Below are 20,324 nucleotides of genomic sequence, written 5' to 3'. Positions count from 1 at the left end.
TAAGCACCTATCTCCCAAACTATTTTGATTTATATGTAGGCCTACCCTTCATAAAATAATGCCGATTTTTTTCTCATGATACTAGCAAACCATATACCCAGTTGAAATTTAACAAAATGAGTGGAACTTAACAATTCTGATTTTGTAAATAGTTTGATTTAGTAAAGGGTAAATAGAGAGAAGCAAGAAGGTAAAATGTTAGAAAATACTCTTTATTCCAAATACAAATGTCTTTAATTAATTTTATTTATTTAATTTTGTAAGCTTTAAGAAAAACTTTTAATTATTAGGGGTTTTTGTATTATTATTTATCTCATTCAAATTTATGATGCTGAAATTCTATTAGGTACAAGTATTAAATGATTTATTAATAAGGAGTTATAATTTATTTCTTGTTTAATTGTATGGTGTGAAAAATTTGATTTGATTTTATTAGGAAAAGACTACAATGACATAAAATAGGATATCATACTTATATTTAATTTTGCATTGTAATGAGATAATATTCCATAATCCATTTGTTTCCTCTATTTTATGTTTTTCAATATTTTAATCATTAATAGTTATCTAAACGATCTATAATACCTTAATTTCTTACAAGTGGAACTAGAATTTGAACTATTAAAATAAAACACTAAAACAAGAAATTATCAACAATTAGAGATAAATAACTATAAAAGTGTAAGGGAACGTTCGTAAAACTGATATTACTGGTTAGTTAACAACAGTCTAAGAGTAAAAAAAAATCTTTCCATGTAGAGTAGAGTGTAGGGGAACTTTCGTTTAGGAATTTAAAATCATTTCTTAATAATGAAAATTATTTATTCATTTTATTTTATTTTTAACCACACTTAGCAGTTATTCGTCATACTGCAAATAAAAATAAATAATGACAGCTGTCACTTATAATGTGCAACAAATTAAATTGTATTAAAGCAACTATATCATATTCTCCTATATTAAAGATTTCTGTAACTAATAACTAGATATTTATTAAAAATAATTAAAGAAGTGAAATACCTGCATAATAGCATAAGTTTAGATCTCTTCTTCAAACAAAACTAGCTTTTGCTCTTCCGCTCCAAATTTTATATTTAAAAAAGGTTGCTCGGGTACATTATTTGTGTCTAGATAAATGTGAGGGAAAGGTAGAAAACATTTATTTCCATATATCTTTTAAGGGGTAAGCTCTTAAGTGGATAGGAAATAAAATTTAGGAAAAAGAAGTATATCTAATATAGACTTCTTGCATCCAAAATTTCTCGAATGAGGGACGATGATAAAGCTCCCTTGATTATCATTTTTCAAATCATATTTTTGATTATTATTATTCAGATAAAATCATAGTGATAAAATTCATAAATAAAATTGCATTTAAAAAAATATAAATATTACAAGTTTGCCGTTTTTTTAGCAGAAGCTCACATTATGAGATCACAAAATACGTAAAAAATGTATTTTATATATTTTTTTCCATTCAATTTAGTAGCGTCACTCAAATGGGGTGAGGGGGTGAGCAGGATTTCGAGCCCTATGAAAAATTTAAATGACCCTCTTAAAATTTTTAAATTTTTTTTATAGTAATTATGAAAATTAACTAAAAAAAGAGGTAATTTTGAATAATGTCAGCCACAAAAAAGGGGTAATTTTGAAAATAATTAAAAAAATATATTTTGAACCCCTCAAGATTTTAAAGGCTAGTGACATCCCTGTTTCAATTCGAACATCCTGTAAAATCAGCAGAATATCTATTTAATTATTTTTAAAATTTTTTAAATAATGTATTTTTCTTAAAAATAATTTTGTTCGCGTAAAAAATATATTATAAAAATAATCGAAATAATTTTCCAATTTTTAATTTTGATATATAAAAAGAAAATTGATAAATTTTATACTTTTGAATAAGAAAGAAAGTTAGGATTTTTTTTTATAGAAAAGAATACTGAAATATGTTAATTTTTTTTTTCCTTACAACATAATTTTGCCTCATAAAATAAAATTTGAAATGATAATATTTTCTTTTCTGAAATGACCACCATTGTTGTGTTATCTTGAAAAACATAATGAAAATATGTTTGTCGATGTAATATTACCTTGAATTCATAGTGGCGGGATTGCGATCGCGATTCAACAGCTGACTACTAGTCCATACGCCATCTTATGGATATATAATTGCTAAATTTTATATTCTAAATATAAAATTTGAGTTGTAATTAGTGTTGTTAAACGGCTAAGCCGACTTAGCTACGACTCGAGCCTAGTTTCTAGTCGATAAAACGGCTCAGACTCGAGTCGACTTGCTTAGTCGGCTCGCTTAGTCGGCTCGCTTAGTCGACTCACTTAGTCGACTCAGAGGTTAGCTTGAGTTTAATTTAAATTTAGAGCCAAAATTTATTTTTATGTTATTGAGATATTTTTAATAATAATGTAGAATTTTATTTATTTATTTTTAGTGAAATAATTTATTTTATTTATATTTAATGTTAATATTTTATTATTATCAAACAAAAAATTTTTTTTAATTTTATTTCAAATATGTTTTGATCTTATAATAAAAATGGATTTATTTATTTGATTTTTTTTAAATAAAAAAAAATTCATATTTTCGAGCAAAAAATTTTAAGCAAAAAATAATTTTTGAAATACAAAAATATTTTTGAAACACATTTTGTTGATTGTTTTTTTTTATAAATTTTTAAATCTTTTTTAAGAAATACTTTTGTTAATTTTATCATAAATAAATAATCTTTTAGGTGAAATCTTCTATAGTTTTTTTTATATTATTTTTATAAATATATCTATATTTTAAGTTTATTTTATTATAAGAGGTGGTTTTTCTAAATAATTTTTTTATAAATATATCTATATTTTAAGAATATATAAAAGAGCTGGTTTTTCTTTTTGTAAAATCATTTTTTTTCTAAATATATCTATATTTTAAGTATATTAAAAGAAGTGGTTTTTCTAAATTATTTTTTTATTAATATTTATGTCAAACTTTTTTTTAATGCGACAATTGTCATATGCGTTATTTTTTAAGATTTTTGAAATTTTTGGACACAAAAGGGTTATAATATAATTTATATTGTAAAGATATTATATTATAAATTCTATGAAGATGTTCCCTGGAAAAATGATAATTATCATAATAGGTAGATATTTTTGAACATATGAGATTTTTTTGTGACGCTAATGGGCAAAAATATGTTTCTTTAACAGGTAAAATTTAATGTAGATGTACCCTAGATAAATGACAATTGTCATAATAGTTATTTTTAAAGTTTTTTAAATTTTTTTGACGTAAATAGGCTAAAATAAGTACTGCTAACACATGTTTAAATAAAACTTCACTGAAGATGTACCCTAGAAAAGTAACAATTGTCATAATCGTTGATTTTAAAGTTTTTCGAATTTTTTTGACGTAAATGGGCTAAAATAAGCATTGCTAACATGTTTAAATAAAATTTTAGTGAAGATGTACCACAGATAAGTGACAATTGTCATAATCGTTGTTTTTAAAGTTTTTCGAATTTTTTTGACCTAAATGGTCTAAAATAAGCATAGCTAACATGTTTAAATAAAATTTTAGTGAAGATGTACCACAGATAAGTGACAATTGTCATAATCGTTGTTTTTAAAGTTTTTCGAATTTTTTTGACCTAAATGGTCTAAAATAAGCATAGCTAACATGTTTAAATAAAATTTTAGTGAAGATGTACCACAGATAAGTGACAATTGTCATAATCGTTGTTTTTAAAGTTTTTCGAATTTTTTTGACCTAAATGGTCTAAAATAAGCATAGCTAACATGTTTAAATAAAATTTTAGTGAAGATGTACTCTAGATACAGGGTTTCCCGTTCAAAAAAAGAAAATCGTAATTTTTTATCAATTTTTCTTAAACTTTTATTTATTTTAGTTATTCCTTTTTAATTTATTTCTAACTTTTTGCGATTTTCTTTACTTTTATTTTTCTTACTTTATCTTCTTTCAATTTATTTTTCTTCAATTTATAAATTTTAATGTTGATAAACGGCTCATTTTGAATTGATTTTTTTAAAACGGCTAACTCAATATTTTAGCTAGAAAATTATTGTCTAAGCCTCAAGATTTCGATAAAATATGCCAAGACCTATGTTCCTTCTATGAGCAAAATCTTCAGACTTGCGTAATATTTTTCTGCATGAAATATAGAATTAGCCGTTTTTAAAAATCGGCTCAAAACAAGCCGTTTAACCACACTAATAAATTTAGGTCTTTTAACAATTTACGTTTTTTTTCATCATACATAGAGATACAATATTCTTTTTATGATTTATTCATTTTAATCTTTTACATACATTTTTAACCTTTTCAATCTCGTCATTTTTAATCTTTATTTTTTTGAGCATTTATCTATTTTTTCTTCTCATTTTTGATAATTATTTTTTAAAATTATATTTAATGTTTTTGGCAGACAATATAATTGCAATAGCTAAATTTATGTGAATGATTTATTAATTCTATAATTTATATTATTTGTAGATAATCATGAGTGCCAAATTTAAACACTTATATAAATCTTCAGAGACTAATATAACTAATAATATACATATAATTAAGACTGACTGCTTATTACACAATATTATTATTGATATTGAGGGTAATCAATGTACACAAATTAATTATGAAGAATTCCCTTATTCCAAAATTTTTTATATACATTTATTTTTTAATTACCATTCCTTATATTTCTTATGAATATTTAAATTTGTCAAAGTTATAGCATTTATTTATAAATATTCAATAAAAAGTGTTGTTTTGATTATATTTTATAAGGAGATTTGTATTTAATTTAAAAAGACTGCTAAAATGACTTAATTCAAATTTTATAAAAAAATCAAACATAAAAAATTTTATTATAAAAATATATAAAAATTATAAATATGAAGATAATATACAAAATTATTAATATGAAGATAAAAATTGTTTTTTTATAGAATTTTCTAATAATTATAAAATTAATAATATAATATTTATATAATAAATAAAATATTTACCATCTAAAATTTCATTCTCAGAAATATCTATTTCTATAGAATGAACAGGATTGACTATATCATTTAACATATCTTGTGTGTTTGGCTCTAATATAGTTCTAATTTAATGTTATAATACTTGTGATGATATTTGTACATTTAACATATCTTGGGTATTTGGCTCTGGCTCATAATCCTAAAATATAGATTATTATATAGTTCTAATTTCATGTTATAATACATGTGGAGATACTTGTATATCAATAGCATCCTTAGATTGTTTCAAACTGAAACTTGCTTCAGAATGCTTACTATCCTCCACATTTTCTTTTAGCCAGTAAAAATCTTCAACAAATTTAAGTGCTCGATGTTCATCATAGCAGCACCTGTACCTAAAATATAAAATAGCATTAAAATATACTATTAATATAAAACCTGATTTCTTAGACATAGCATAATATTTGTAGAATTTAGCTTCAATTGAAACAAATTTTTTCTTTTTGACATTACTTGCAGCTGTATCTCTATATTCGAGGTCACTCCACAAATATCTATAAGGTCTTATATTTTCCATCAATTGAAATTCGTTCGTTGTTCACGCTTGCAAAAGTAGAATGATAAAAAAGAAACAAAGTTTTACGAATTTGCGCAAAATCGAAAAAATCATTTAGGCCAACAATTTAATTTTCCATTAAAAATGGCTTATATTTTTTTTTCACGCTAGATTCGTGAACGCGAATTGCATGGTGCAATTTTTATGCAATTTTTTGATATTTAGGACACAGCCTTAAGTAAAAATAGAATTACAAATTGCTTGATAAATAAAAAAAATTTATATAATAAAATTTTGATTGCTTACATTAATATACATCGAAAAGATAAATTCGGAAATTACTAATGAATTAATTTAAATAAAATTTTTTTCCTCAAATAGAATATCTAGCGTTGTTAATCGACAGAGTCTAGTCCTAGAGGACGAATATTTATATGAATTTGAGTCGACTAGAGGATGAATATGTCAGATTTATTATTAAGATGTTTGTTCTGTACTTAAAAATTTTTTTTTTATTTACTTTAGAAACTTCTAATTTGAGTCGCGAATAAGAATTATATAATTGAGTCGACTACAGGACATATATATATATGTGCGACATAAAAGCAATTTCTTAAAATTAATGCCCAGAATTTATTATTAAAAAATCAAATAGAAATATCGTCACAAAGTCAATTGTTTTATCTTTTTTTGTTTTCTATTTTAAGTCCTTATAATTCTTATGACATTTTTATTCAGAAACTAAAGGTGATTTTTTTAAAAAAAAATCTGGTTTGACCGGAGATCTAATTCCATCACGCATGGAGTAACCCAGAAAGAAAGAAAAGAAAAGAAAGAAAGAAAGAAAGAAAGAAAGAAAGAAAGAAAGAAAGAAAGAAAGAAAGAAAGAAAGAATGAACTGTGAATGAACTTAACTCGTATTCATTTTTATATAGATTTTTTTTATATAAAAAAAATTGATAATACACAAAAATTTGATGGCGAAAATTATCTGAAACTTATAAGGTAGGCTTGGAAATATATATACGGCCAAATCAAATATTCCGTATTTGATAATCTTCCTTAAAATAAATAACATATAATTGAGAGATTCCATATAGCAAATACGACATATATATTCATCATTCTTTTATAATATTTGTATTATTTTGTAGTTTTTTTAAATTAAAATTATAGATAGTTTTGTTAAAACGTGAATGATATATCGATGAGTTTGGTTGACCTAATGACATAGAATAATACCTAGACTGACTGTTCATTCATTAAAAGTGTGTTACATCAATGCGAATCAGCTGGAGACGCCATCTTGGTTACACTAATCATGATCAAAATTTTAAACGAAGAAGGCCATTTTATTTCCTAAATCCGATGCAAACTTTATTAAAAAATTGCCTGATCATCGAGATAACAAGGAAGCAAGTTATAAAAATGGCGAGTCCAGCTGATTTGCTTCTAACCGACGCTTAAAGATGCATTTCAATGAATGAATCGTCAGTCTAGGTATTATATATGTCATTGGGTTTCTCCTATAAATTTATTTTATATTATAATTTGAAAACTTCGATTTTAATGGCGTGCTCCAGCTGTCCGTACTGAACCCTGGGTGCGGCGTATGCAGTTTTTTTTAAAAAAAATTTTTGTTCGATGTTCCGTGCGTATAAATAAATTAACTTTAGGACTAAACTCCGCTCTAACCCAGCTGTACTGCGAAGGCCCTTCGCCTATTATTATTTTTTTTGACAGTTAAGGTAGGAATTAAATCCACCCTAATTCGGCGGTGCGGTATATGACCTTCTTTCTTATTGGTTGTTTAATGAATTAAATCCGCCCTGATCAGTCGGTGCCGCGCGGCGGTATTGGCAGTATTTAAGCGGGAAAGGAGTGTTGTGTTCAATGACACAATCTTGTTTATGAAAAGTATTCGTCACTTATAAATCTCTTTATAATACTTACTTTCCACAAGGCCTCTTTCCCCACATTTTTGTTCTCCCTTTTTATCCATTATAAATCTTTATTTCGTTAATTAAAAAAAAATATAGGAAGATTGTTATTATATATAATTGTTTTTTTTTCCCACTCAGATTAGTAAAATTATAGACAAAGCCTGTTTTTTTATATTTTATTCACACTGGTTCTAGCCAATTCTAAGGATGGCCAATAAATGATTAAATCTTGATAAAAAAGACGCCGATGGTTTTATTTTTGTAAACAAAATTAGGGTTAGGGTTAGCTTAGGGTTAGGGTTAGCTTAGGGTTAGGGTTAGCTTAGGGTTAGGGTTAGCTTAGGGTTAGGGTTAGCTTAGGGTTAGGGTTAGCTTAGGGTTATGGTTAGCTTAGGGTTAGGGTTGTTAGGGTTAAAGTAGGGTTAGGGTTTTTAGCATTTCAAGAACCAAAGAAAATATATAGTCGGGATCATTAAGCAATTATTTTTTTTTTTTTTTTTAAATTTATTATTTTGATATTTAATTTCGTGAAAATTCGAATTTAATTATTATATGGAATAAATCTTTTGTTTGTTTTTCTTTTTCGTTTACGCCTGACCACTTTTTCTTTAACCTAAATAAAATTCGCATTTTATCTATAACCAACGTGCTTTTAATAAAATGTTGTTGCTACCCGCGAAGGGAATTGGAAACGATGACTAAATGCCCACTCAGCCCGGTCCACCAGTCCCACTCTTCGAGCATCCCGGACCATCGAACACCGTCGATCCCCCCCTATCTGGTGATGGAACATCCAACGTTCTTAGAGCTCCAATTATTTTACTGGCACCCCAGACGTGCATTCGATAAAGGAAGAGACAACGGATTATATGCTCATTCACCGAAACCGGACTGACGAAAATCTATTATCCTTATTCTTATCATCATTTTGAAGACTTCCATAGATAACGATAAAAGAATTATTATTTTTTTATCAAAAGTCAGGTTCGGCAAAATAAATTTTTTTTCGCAAAATGAAAATGATTTTAAAAAAAAAATGACAAAATATAAAAAAATGATGATTATTGATAATAAAAGGAATCATTTTTCTTCAATAAAAAGGGAGAAAATTAAAGATTACAGACGCGAAAATAAAATTAAAGATGATATAAAATTACGGAGAACGCAAAAAGTTGGAATAAAAAACAAGGAAAAAAAAAATGACAAATAAAAATTAACTAAAAAAAATGGCATTTTGAGGATTATGAAAAAGACACCAATTAATTTTTTTTTTAAAATAAAAATATCGGAGACTTGCAGAGCTTATCGTCAGGCCCTGCCGGATCTAAAAAAATATTTCGGTCCGGCCCGGATCTAAAAAAATATTTCGGTCCGGCCCGGATCTAAAAAAATATTTCGGTCCGGCCCGGTCCGGATTTAATTGTCGGCACGATCTGGCCCAGATTTTTTACTTCCGGCCAAAGCCAGGGTCTATAAAAAAAATTTCCCGTAAAATGGTTTACAGGAAACATGAGAAGTGAATGAATGCGATACATTATTCAATTACAACAACCATTTTCAAATTTACTGCCCAGCAGCCGCCCTGGGCTGTATCTTGCAAGTTCTTCGAAAGTTAATTTTCATTTTTTTTCGTATTCGGCTAAAATCTTAATGGAACCTAGACCCAAACAGAGCCGTTTAAAAAATGAAGTATAATGATAACCAGAACTGACGACGCATTCATAGTAAATGAATTTGATAAACGTCGGTTGAATGCGAATCAGCTGGAACCACCATTTTGATAACCCTTAATGTATAAAAAAAACTACTATTATATGGACAACTTGCTTTCCTTATTATCTCCATGATCAAGCAAATTCTTCAACAAAGTTCGCCGTCAAGGCACAGGTAATCGAAAATGAATGGCGTCTCCAGCTGTTTCTCATTTATGTATATACACTATTAATGAACGCGTCGTCGGTCTAGGTACTATTATGTGCCATTTGCTTTTAACGCTAACCTTTTTTTTAGCGTATAAATTATATATTTTTTATTCATACAAAAATTGAGCAATTTTCTGGAGTCGTGGATATGGAAAAGTGATTGACATTCGTCCATTTCACTTTTCTTGATAATTAAGTCAAAGCTTATGTTCATAAAACATGCCAAACTATTACTTTTTATTATAGGTCACGTCCCATATAAAATTTTTTTTTTGTAATAACATGCCAAAACAAACCTTGTAAAAAAATTATTAAATGATTAGTAAATTTGTAATCGAATTATTGACATTTAAATATAAAAATTTGTTTTTTCCCCATTTATAAAATTATATTTTCTATAAAGTTATGGTATAAAAAGGCTTAGTAAATTTTTTTTTATATAAGTTATGAGTAAGTGATAATAAGTATATGAGGGTTAATATATATATATAAAGAGGGAAGTTTTTATTAATATATGTTGAATCAGAAATATGATATTTAGATGAGTTAAAGCAAATATAACATTATATAAAGTTATGTAATACCCTATATTTGCTAAGGAGTCCCCCTATTTAAATTAATATATATATCCGGACAAATAAAAATAGTATTTTGCTTCAATTTGTTTCTTTTTAAAAAAATTTATTCTTAATTCATAACTAGCTCTGAAAGAAAGTATGTGCCTAATAATTCTGTTCCTATGGATCTTGTGCTGCTCCTTCATTCAACACTACGGTAAAGTATACTTTTATTTTCCTCATTATTTATTTATTGACTGTTATATAGTTTTAAAAAAAAATATGTATAAAATTTATAGCAAACGAGAATTAGGATAAGTCTAAATTTAACTACCATTTTACTCCTGTACCACACTATCCCCACAAAAAAAAAGGATTTTTAAAAATTCAAAATCGTTTATGTTTAAGCATTTCCATATATTTTTTTTGCCGCCAAAAGTGTTTAGAACTTTGAATCATTTTTTTTAGCGCGTTTTTTTTAAATTTAATTTTTAAGGATCTGAATTTTACCCGGAAATACTATCCCTTTCTTTCTTTCTTTCTTTCTTTCTTTCTTTCTTTCTTTCTTTCTTTCTTTCTTTCTTTCTTTCTTTCTTTCTTTCTTCTTTCATTTGTGCGCGATTCACATTTGAACTAATTTAGATTTTATATTAAGTGTTTCTAATAGATTTTTTTTTTCAACATAAATTATTAATCCCTACGGGATCGGTTATTCTACAAATGCCGCCGAAATACATTTCCGGTTTAAAAATAACGCACTTAAAAACGTTAAAATTAAAAAAAAGCATATTGATGGGTAGGGGGGGGGGCAACACTTAAACGCTAACATGTGTTTTTTTATAATAAAAAGCCGTGTCGCAAACATTGCGGGCGTTGGAATAGAACTAGCGTTTTTAATATCTGAAAACTTGTCCCAGCTTCTTATCGCTATGCCCTCACACGCGTTTTCTTATGAATGACGTATTTTTGTCACATGTCTGTAATTAATATCATGTTTTAAAAGGTAATTCTGATTGGATTTTAAAATGATAACTTTTTTTTGATTGGTTCCCAGCTACCATAAATGAATTTTGAAATCATTATGTTTTATATTGCCGAAAAAAAACACATCTCCTGGAAAAATGTGTTTTATTTGTTCTCTACGATTATCGATAAAAAAAAAAGATTTTACTTTCAAATTTAGAAAACAATCATTTCTGGAAATGTTGACCAATAATTCTTGGCTTCTGAAGGTTGGCTCCCTTTTTTAGCATTTTCTAAACTACACCTCCTTTTTTCAGTATACAAAAATTACTGTTATATATGTCAGGGATTAGCTCGGGTTCGACAGATTGGATTAGAATCAACAAAATCTTGTCTGAATCAAAGTCTATGTCAAAGTTCTGAATATGAGCGATAATAATTTTTATAGCCAATTTTTCAGAATAAATGAAGATTAAATCATCCAAATTTAACATAATAAAAAAATAAAAATATAAAAACAATTTTAATGTAATATTATAAAATTGCAAACTAAACCATCAACAATACACTTATGATTATATTTTTATTCCCACTGCTTGATCTCATCATAAAAAGATTTACCCTACAAAATTGATTCGGAATTATATAGTTTTAAATTCGATTTTTAAAATTCAGTTTAAGATGCATTATCAAAAAAAAATTTCGGAATATCATAATCTTTGAAGATCATTTAGAAAGAAAGAAAAAAAGAAAAAAAGAAAGAAAGAAAGAAAGAAAGAACATGTTTTTGGATGATGTTAAAGTTTATAACTAACGGCGCTGCATAATGGTTTCCTATATATAAATTATATTAAAAATATGAATCCCAAATTACTGCTCTTAGAATTTAAGTAATCATTCCCCAAATTATAGAATGCTAAGATTTTTTTTTTTTAATTGTATTTGGGGAAAAGAAACGTGAATTAAAGGAAATATCATGTAAATATCCCTTTGAAATAATCTTTTCATAAAAGGTATATTCTATATACGTATTTTATAACTAATTTTGATTCTGTGAAAACAAATTTAAGTCTTAAGATTATTTGATTTGAACGGTAAGAAATTCCTACTTGAGTTATACCAGACTATAATGCTTATATTGTAAAATATCTGATGCCCATATTTTTTGAATATTATTTCCTCTTTTTTTATATGGTCACGAATGCGAGCGTGTTCCAAAACCGATAACCGTCAAGTCTTAAAGTAACGCTTTCGCGTAGAGACTAATAAGCTAATATTTAACAAATGATCACATTTTGAATAATTGTCGTAAATTGTCTTGTTTTTATAAAAAAATCACAAACTCCAAATATTCCAATGTACGGGGGGGGGGGGTAATATGGGGGGAAGGGTGATACGGGGCTATAAGGTCCGCAAATTTTGCTACATAATCAGGGCTGTCGTGTGGACCTATGTCTTACCTCTTACTTAGATGAGTATAGAATAATTATAAAATGTGTTTTATGTTAAAAGTCGTATAACAATAATATATATTTATGCTAACAAATTGTCACGAAAAATTAATTTTTTCGCATTTTATAATAGAAACAAGAATGTGCGCCTGCGCAACGGCGAATCCCGCAACTTGCGTCATTTCTCGACACACGTATAGATATTCAGTCCCAGGTTAAAATGATAAGATTTCGCGAAAAAAAATAAAATAAATATATTTTGTCATAAGTCAGTAATTTGTTGAATAATTTATAGAATATTTATAATTAGATATATCTCTAAAGATTTACGGAATTATTTCCTATCTCTTCTCTTCTCTTCTCTTCTCTTCTCTTCTCTTCTCTTCTCTTCTCTTCTCTTCTCTTCTCTTCTCTTCTCTTCTCTTCTCTTCTCTTCTCTTCTCTTCTTATTCTAAAGAGAAATCTTGTTTTTAATCTTGTTGTAATTTTAAATTTAAAAAAAAATAAAAAATAAAAATTTAAGTGAGGTCAAAGATAACGGGTCCATGTCTAAGAGTCATGGGCACAGCTGATAGGGATTGCTACGGATATTTCCTTATAGTGCAAGGTAGATATAATGCTTCATCACCAATGACCCCAACACCGAACTTTAGCAAAAGTATTCAAAAAAAAATTGACATTATCACCCAATTTTATCTTTATAATTATAGTACTTTTTTAAAGATATTTTAAATGTCTCCAATAGAGATCCTCAAAGGTAGGTCCGGCCCGCTAGGGCTGAGTCAAAATTCGGCCGGGCCGGGTGGGGCCTTGGAATTTTTTTTTTTAAAAATATATAGCTAAATTGTATAAATTTTTATGTTAAATTTTTTTTTACGTGAAATAAAAAAATATTCAGAATTTATTTTACAGAAAACATAAACGCCATAATGACATGTATCCTTTATTTTGAGTAATCATAAATTTGTAAAATTAATTTCTACGTTTAAATATTCGGACCGTGTAGGACCGGCTAACCAAGTTTCGGGTTCGGGCCGGCAAAACCGTTTTAAAAATTTCGGGCCGATCCGGGCTCGAAAAAATTAGACTCGATGCAGATCAGGAATGTTCTCCGCTTTTATAATATTTATCGATTTTTTTCGTAGAGTCAAAATGGAAATACCTTAATTTATCGGTAAGGTCTCATACAATAATTAGAATTTTTGTCAAAATTAGATTTATTTATATATATATATTGTGAATTGCAATATTTTAAAAAAGTTATCAACTTTTAACCAATTTTTATCTTCCAAAAAGTCTTCCTTATAAATGATATATTCTATACAATTTTTGGGAGAGAGGGTTGTGAGGGGTGTGTAATAGGAAATTTTTTATTAGTTATAAAAGGATACTTACGAAAAAAATACAAATTTGAGGTTGTGGGAGGGGGTATTGGATTTTTTTTAAAAATTGGTTGCACTTCTGCTACGAAATTCCCAATGTTTCAGGTTCTAAAAATTAATATAAAACATGATGAGCGACGTATTCTGTTCATATCACATAGCATATTAATAAGCACCTATTTAATATATGGGATAATTTCTGGCAACACTTAGTATTATTCATAAAAGTTGTCAATAAAACCATACTATAAACCCGATATCCAAAATATAATTGATGCTATAGGTGTTAGGTAGTTAACCTTAATCATTATTATAACATATTACTCCTCAAAAATTGATATAATTAAAACGAGATATTACCTTATAAAATGAAAGTAAAGTTTAAAAAAAACCGGAAAATTTGAAAAACGTGAAATTTTGATTCATTTTTCGTGGATTTAAAATAAATTATTTTTAAAATATTATATTTTGGCACCTAGAACCCTTAAAATCTCCATTTTTAAAAAATACAGCCAGGTCAGGAGCAAAAATCTTAGGATTCAAGAGGGTTCAGGTATGGACAGGTTCACTTCCCCGAGAGGTTGTGGATAGAGCTGAAAATATTTTTGTCCAGTAAATTTCAAGTAAGACTTTATTAATACCGAAAAAAAAATAGCATTTATGACTACTAATGTTTTATTAGCACTTAAGAAATATAACCTTTGCTGCATTTGCCCCTAACAGTTATAAAATCTATGCGATTCAAAGGAAACCATTTTTTTATACCTAAATAACACACTTTTGTCAAGTTTTTAAAAAAAATTAATGGCATATAATACTTACCTAGATTGACAGTTCATTCATCAAAAGACTGAAGCGTTTTTGAATGCTATTTTTTTAAAAAAAAGAGAAGAAGGTTTTTTCATAAAATTTTAATGGTAAATTTGTTTAGAAACCAAAAGTGACGTGTGAATTATAATTGATAGACATTTAAATGAATGAATTACACAAAATTTTTTTGATAGGTAATAAAATAATTGTTACAAAAATAAATTCATGCGGGGAAAAGTTGAAATCGCGTTGTTATCGAATGTGGGTGTCTTGGGGGCGGATACGGATTTACCTTTGGGAACAACAACGATAGATATGATAATGATATCTAGAACCCAAGTCGTTACGCTCTTGAATAATCAATTCATCGTTGAAAATATAAGTATCCCGGAAATGCCAGCAACTGCCAATTCGGGATTTTGTCTAAGGGTATTATATTTAATTTTTCGCCTTTTTCATTTATTTTGCATTCGCTTTTTTTTTGTTCCCTTTTTTATTATTTTAATTAAATTCCATTTTTTCTTTTATTTATAAAATATTTTTATTTACCTTTTTATTTCTTCTTATTAATTTATTTTTTTAGTTTGAGGAAAAAGGAATTACATTTTTTTTAAACTTGTATTTAAATGTCTCGTTTTTTCTTCTTCTTAGACCAACCCGTTACTTATTTTTGAATAACGAGTAGCGCGTTACTTTTTTGAAGTAACGTTTACGAGCATGTAAATGATAAATCTCACTTAAATATTATACTACAAGCTAACCCCTTCTACCATGTCATTAGGACTAGGATCATACATTCCTTACACTGTAGCAAGAGTTCCTTAAAAAATACATACCATCAACATCAATTGCTTCAGAAATATATATATTATAAAAAATCTAAATTTTTCTAAAACATTATTTTTTTTTGAATAATATTTTTTTTTTATATACAATATTAATATTCCCTTAGAAAATAAGTTTTTCTATTCGCTTTTGATATATATTATCTCACGCCTATATATAAATTTAATAACTGTTTTATAATGTTATATAATTAGAAGAAGAAAAATTATGATAAAAAAAAGATTCAATATAAATTATTATATTGTAAACCAGTGTTTTTTAAAACGGCTAACTCACTATTTTAGACAGAAAACCTCAAGATTTTGCTGATAGATGTCCAAACCTTTTTTTACTTCTACAAACAAAATCTTAGGCTTGCGTGATAATATTCTAGAAAACGGCTAACTCAATAATTTAGACAGAAAAATATAGCGCTAAGTTTCGAGATTTCGATAATATATGTCTTGATCTTTGTTCCTTCTATGAGCAGGATCTTCGTGGCTTGCGTAATATTTTTTTGGATAAAATTATTGAGTTGGTCGTTTTTTAAAATCGGCTCAAAACGAACCGGTTAACAACACTATTAACCGGAAATGTGAACCCGAACTCTTCAAGAACTTTTAATTCATTTAGCGGAAATTTTGATGACAGGAACTTAATCGAAACCGATTTCCTAAGAGGGGTCCGAACCCGCCCCAGGTTCGTATTACCCCGGATTTGATAAGTTTAAAAAATGAGTATATTATTTTTTTTTGTTATAAAAATTCTCTAAATAGGTGAAACTAACGAATTCCTAAGATATTATATGTAGTTATCTCGAAATATATAAAATTGAAAAAAATTTTTGTTTTAAAGTAAGTATTAGAATTTTTGCTATCTTGATGATTTTAGTAAACACTCAAACTGAGACCAAAGCATTCCAATGTATTATAAATGAGAGGTGTGAATATGAATCTTGATGTACGTTCTAAATATATATTTATCTTGAGGTTCTTCGTTTAGTCAAAAGGATCTATATTTACTGTAGAAGGTAGCTCGGAAACGGATGATGAGAAATTCCTGTGTGGGGATGAGGGACAATTCAGGTAAAAATTACCAATTAATATTATTTAGCTTTTGGAGTATAATTTAAACAAAAGTTAAGAGTTACGTCACATTAATATCAGGGGTCGTAGCAATTTTAAAAAAAGATTAAAAAATGTTGGATATTAAAAATCCATCTTATTTTATCTAAATATTTTCAATCATCTAAAATTGTAGCCTTAAAAAACATAAAATCGTATCTTTAATAAAAGTAATATACATCAGTGAGGAATGCTTCCTTTGAAATTTTTTTTTAAATATAATTAATATCATCTTTATACTATGTTGAAAAATATTAATGTAGACTACAAATATTTGGTTATTATGTTCAAGTCGTTGATATCGAGGATCTAGAAGGCTTGCCAATACATATCCATAAGATAATTATTAAATAATTTAAATGATTGTAGTAAATAACCTGGAGTTCAGTAAGTGGAAATCTATGGTCCAGTTTATTCACAATATTGTACTTAAGCAATTTAATACTTTGACTGTCTAAATTATTAGGAACCAATTAAATCTCACTATAAAAAAGTAACCCTAAATTTAATAACTTTTTGAGCCGTTAGTAAATTAGCGGACTTTAGCAATCAATATTTAGTTTATTGTTATGTATGGTATAAATTTTAAAGCAATCTATGCTATAGCAGAGTATTACTTTTTTTTTAAATAAAAAATCTAATAATACATTAATTTATTTTTATAGTGTCAAATATGACGGTTTGTTTTTTTACTCAAAGAAGTTTTAGATTTCTTCGAGACCCAGGAGTATATCTATTATTTATCTTGCTAAACCCTCAAGAAAGGTTTTGCCAATGCAGTGCTTACTATATATCTTTTTTATTATGCCGTAAGCTATTTATTTTGTAATCTGTAAGGAATATTTTTGAATCATTGTGTTATTGATTATGTAGGATAATAAATATGGCTAATTGTTAATAATTTATTAACTAAATCATTATTATTGAAAGAGAAGATAGTTAATGGAAAATACTATGCATTTAAAACTACGAAATTTTTACCACTGTGTTGAATAAATAACGAACTTTAAATGATATTCAAATTGGCGTGATTTTATTGTTGCGTCAAATATTTTATTTTAAAAAAATCATAAACTTCGAATATTACCCAAATTAAAACAAGGCCGCATTAGAGGAGAAGAGAAGAGAAGAAGAAGAGAAGAGAGAAGAGAAGAGAAGAGAAGAGAAGAGAAGAGAAGAGAAGAGAAGAGAAGAGAAGAGAAGAGAAGAGAAGAGAAGAGAAGAGAAGAGAAGAGAAGAGAAGAGAAGAGAAGAGAAGAGAAGAGAAGAAAGAAAGATTCGAAATAATAAAGCGCAAATGCCAAATTTGTGAGCATTGTTAATTAATGTCATCAATGAAGGATTTATCGGTGGTTGATTTGGGCGGAACTTCTCCCATCTTCAATTATTAGTACGCTCAGAGTAAATAATCAAAAAAAAGTTATATTATATTTTAATGAGAAACTGTTGCTTTTTTTTAAATTTTTTATTTTTCAAGGATATTTTGATTTTCTTTCGTTAAAAGTATGTGTTTGCATTAATTCATTTCAATATTTTAAAAAATCTAACTGGAAATCAATTTATCAGCAAATATTTGTTCTCTAACTAGTTACCTTTTAATAGGCCCAGCCAGTGTTGTTTAAAAGCCAGGTTTGGTAGAGTTTATCTATAATATTATGCAAATAGTATAATGTGCCTGGAAATAGAAGGACGCAGAGGACGCAGGTTCAATCTTGGTAAGGAGTATAAATAACTGTCATGCTTCATGATAAGATAAATTTCGGAGGTTAGAGATGACCACTGCTCATCGAGAGACCTGGACAGCTGGGTGCTCAGGATACTTGTCCAATGGACAAAATGAAGGAGACAAATGAAAATATGAATATGAAAGCTAGGGCGTTCCCTCCAAGCGACTCGCAGGGTATTGACCTACATCCTGTGAAAAGTAAAATAAAGGTCAAAGCAAAGAAGACAAGATTAGCAAGTTTGAATATTGGAACACTTAAAGGTTAAGACAAGAGAATTGGCATCAATGTTGAACAAGAGAAAAGTTGATACAGCGTGCATACAAGAGACGAAATGGAGAGGACAGAAGACTTTGATGATTGGAGATGAGTATAAATTGTACTATAATGGAATTGTTAGCAATAGGAACGGTGTCGGCATTATCCTCAGTCAAGATCTAACCTCCTTAGTTGTAGAAGGCAACAGAAGATAAAATGCATTGGTCAATCAATACTAACACATCCTATCAATATATGCTCCTCAAACGGGTTGTAAGGAAGAAGAGAAAGATGACTTTAGAGCTATCCTTGATAAAGCTATAATGGAAATCCTTAAGAATGACACAGTCATAATAGGTGGTGACTTAAATGCGCATGTGGGAAAAGCAAGAGATTGCTACCGAAAAATATATAAGAATAATACAGGATATGTATATGGGCCATACAACAGTGGTCCGTAGCACAACAGGTACTTCAGCAGGCTTCACAATAGCCGAAGGAGTTCATCAAGAATCGGCTCTCAGCCCACTTCTCTTCATTACAGTAATAGATGTATTAGCACAGTCTATACCTCAAACAGTCCCGTAGAATATGATATTTGCAGATGATATTGTGATACTTGCCGAATCCAAGGATGAAATGAAAAGGTTAGTGAGTTGGATAAATATCCTAGAAACGCACGGATTAAAAGTAAATAGAGAAAAGACGGAGTATATGGTGATGTGAGGAGATGAAACAGAGAGTATTGATATAAAAGAATGGAATATATCGGCAATTGAAAGCTGTAAATATTTGGGCTCCACTAAAACAAACGGCACAAAAGAAAAAGAGATAAAAAGTAAAATTAATCAAGGGTGGTTAAAGTGGAGATCTTTAGCTGGAGTGCTATTTGACAAAAGAATCCCACACAAATTAAAGGGAAAAATTTACAGTTTAATAGTACAACCAACTATTCTTTATAGTTCGGAAACATGGCCAACCAAGGAAGCATACGATAGAAGTCTATAAACTATGGAGATGAGAATGCTGAAGATGATTGCTGGGGTAACAAGAATGGATAAAGTGCGCAGTACAAGAATACTAAGTAGTTTAAAGGTAGTGCCAATTAAGATTAAGTTAATGGTAAACAGACTTAGGTCGTATGGGCACACGATGAGAAGGCCTATGAAATACATAGGAAATAACGTTGAGAGTTTGGAAGTGATGGGCAAACGTATAAGAGGAAGGCCAAAACTTCAATGGACCATAAAGTTAGAGCCAATATAAAGGAGATAAATTAGATAAAAGAGAAACATAAAGTGAAGAGAGATCAGCGTCTACATGAGCGGGAGGGGTAGGAACAGTTTGCATCCTATTTTTTGAGGGGGGTAGTGGGATGGCGGCTTTAATGGGGGTAGGAGAAATTGAATTTTGAATGAAATAGGACAAAATTTATATTAATACTTTTATTATAGAACTATTATAATACAATTCATCGACCAAATCTATATATTGCAAAAAATCATACACATTGTTTTCCAAATAAAACTTTCTGCTATCCTTTTAAATTACATTTAAAAGGTTTAGATATTTCAGCAAGCTCATAAAGTTATAATAATAATTCATTGTAAATAATGGAGGATTTAATTGAATTTATTATCCAAAAATATATCCTTTATATTCACAAAATATCGATAGTTGGTAGTAGAGATAGATTTTTAAGTTTATCCTTTATAAATTCACGGAAATGAGTATCATTATTAAAAAGGTGTAAATAATAATTAAGAAATATCGCCGTCGAATGTGGCGAAAATTTT

This window comes from Gordionus sp. m RMFG-2023, chromosome 2, assembly GCF_954871325.1.
Source record: "Gordionus sp. m RMFG-2023 chromosome 2, tfGorSpeb1-WG-v2, whole genome shotgun sequence".
Taxonomy (NCBI): domain Eukaryota; kingdom Metazoa; phylum Nematomorpha; class Gordioida; order Chordodea; family Parachordodidae; genus Gordionus; species Gordionus sp. m RMFG-2023.
Note: the sequence above shows the minus strand (reverse complement) of the source record.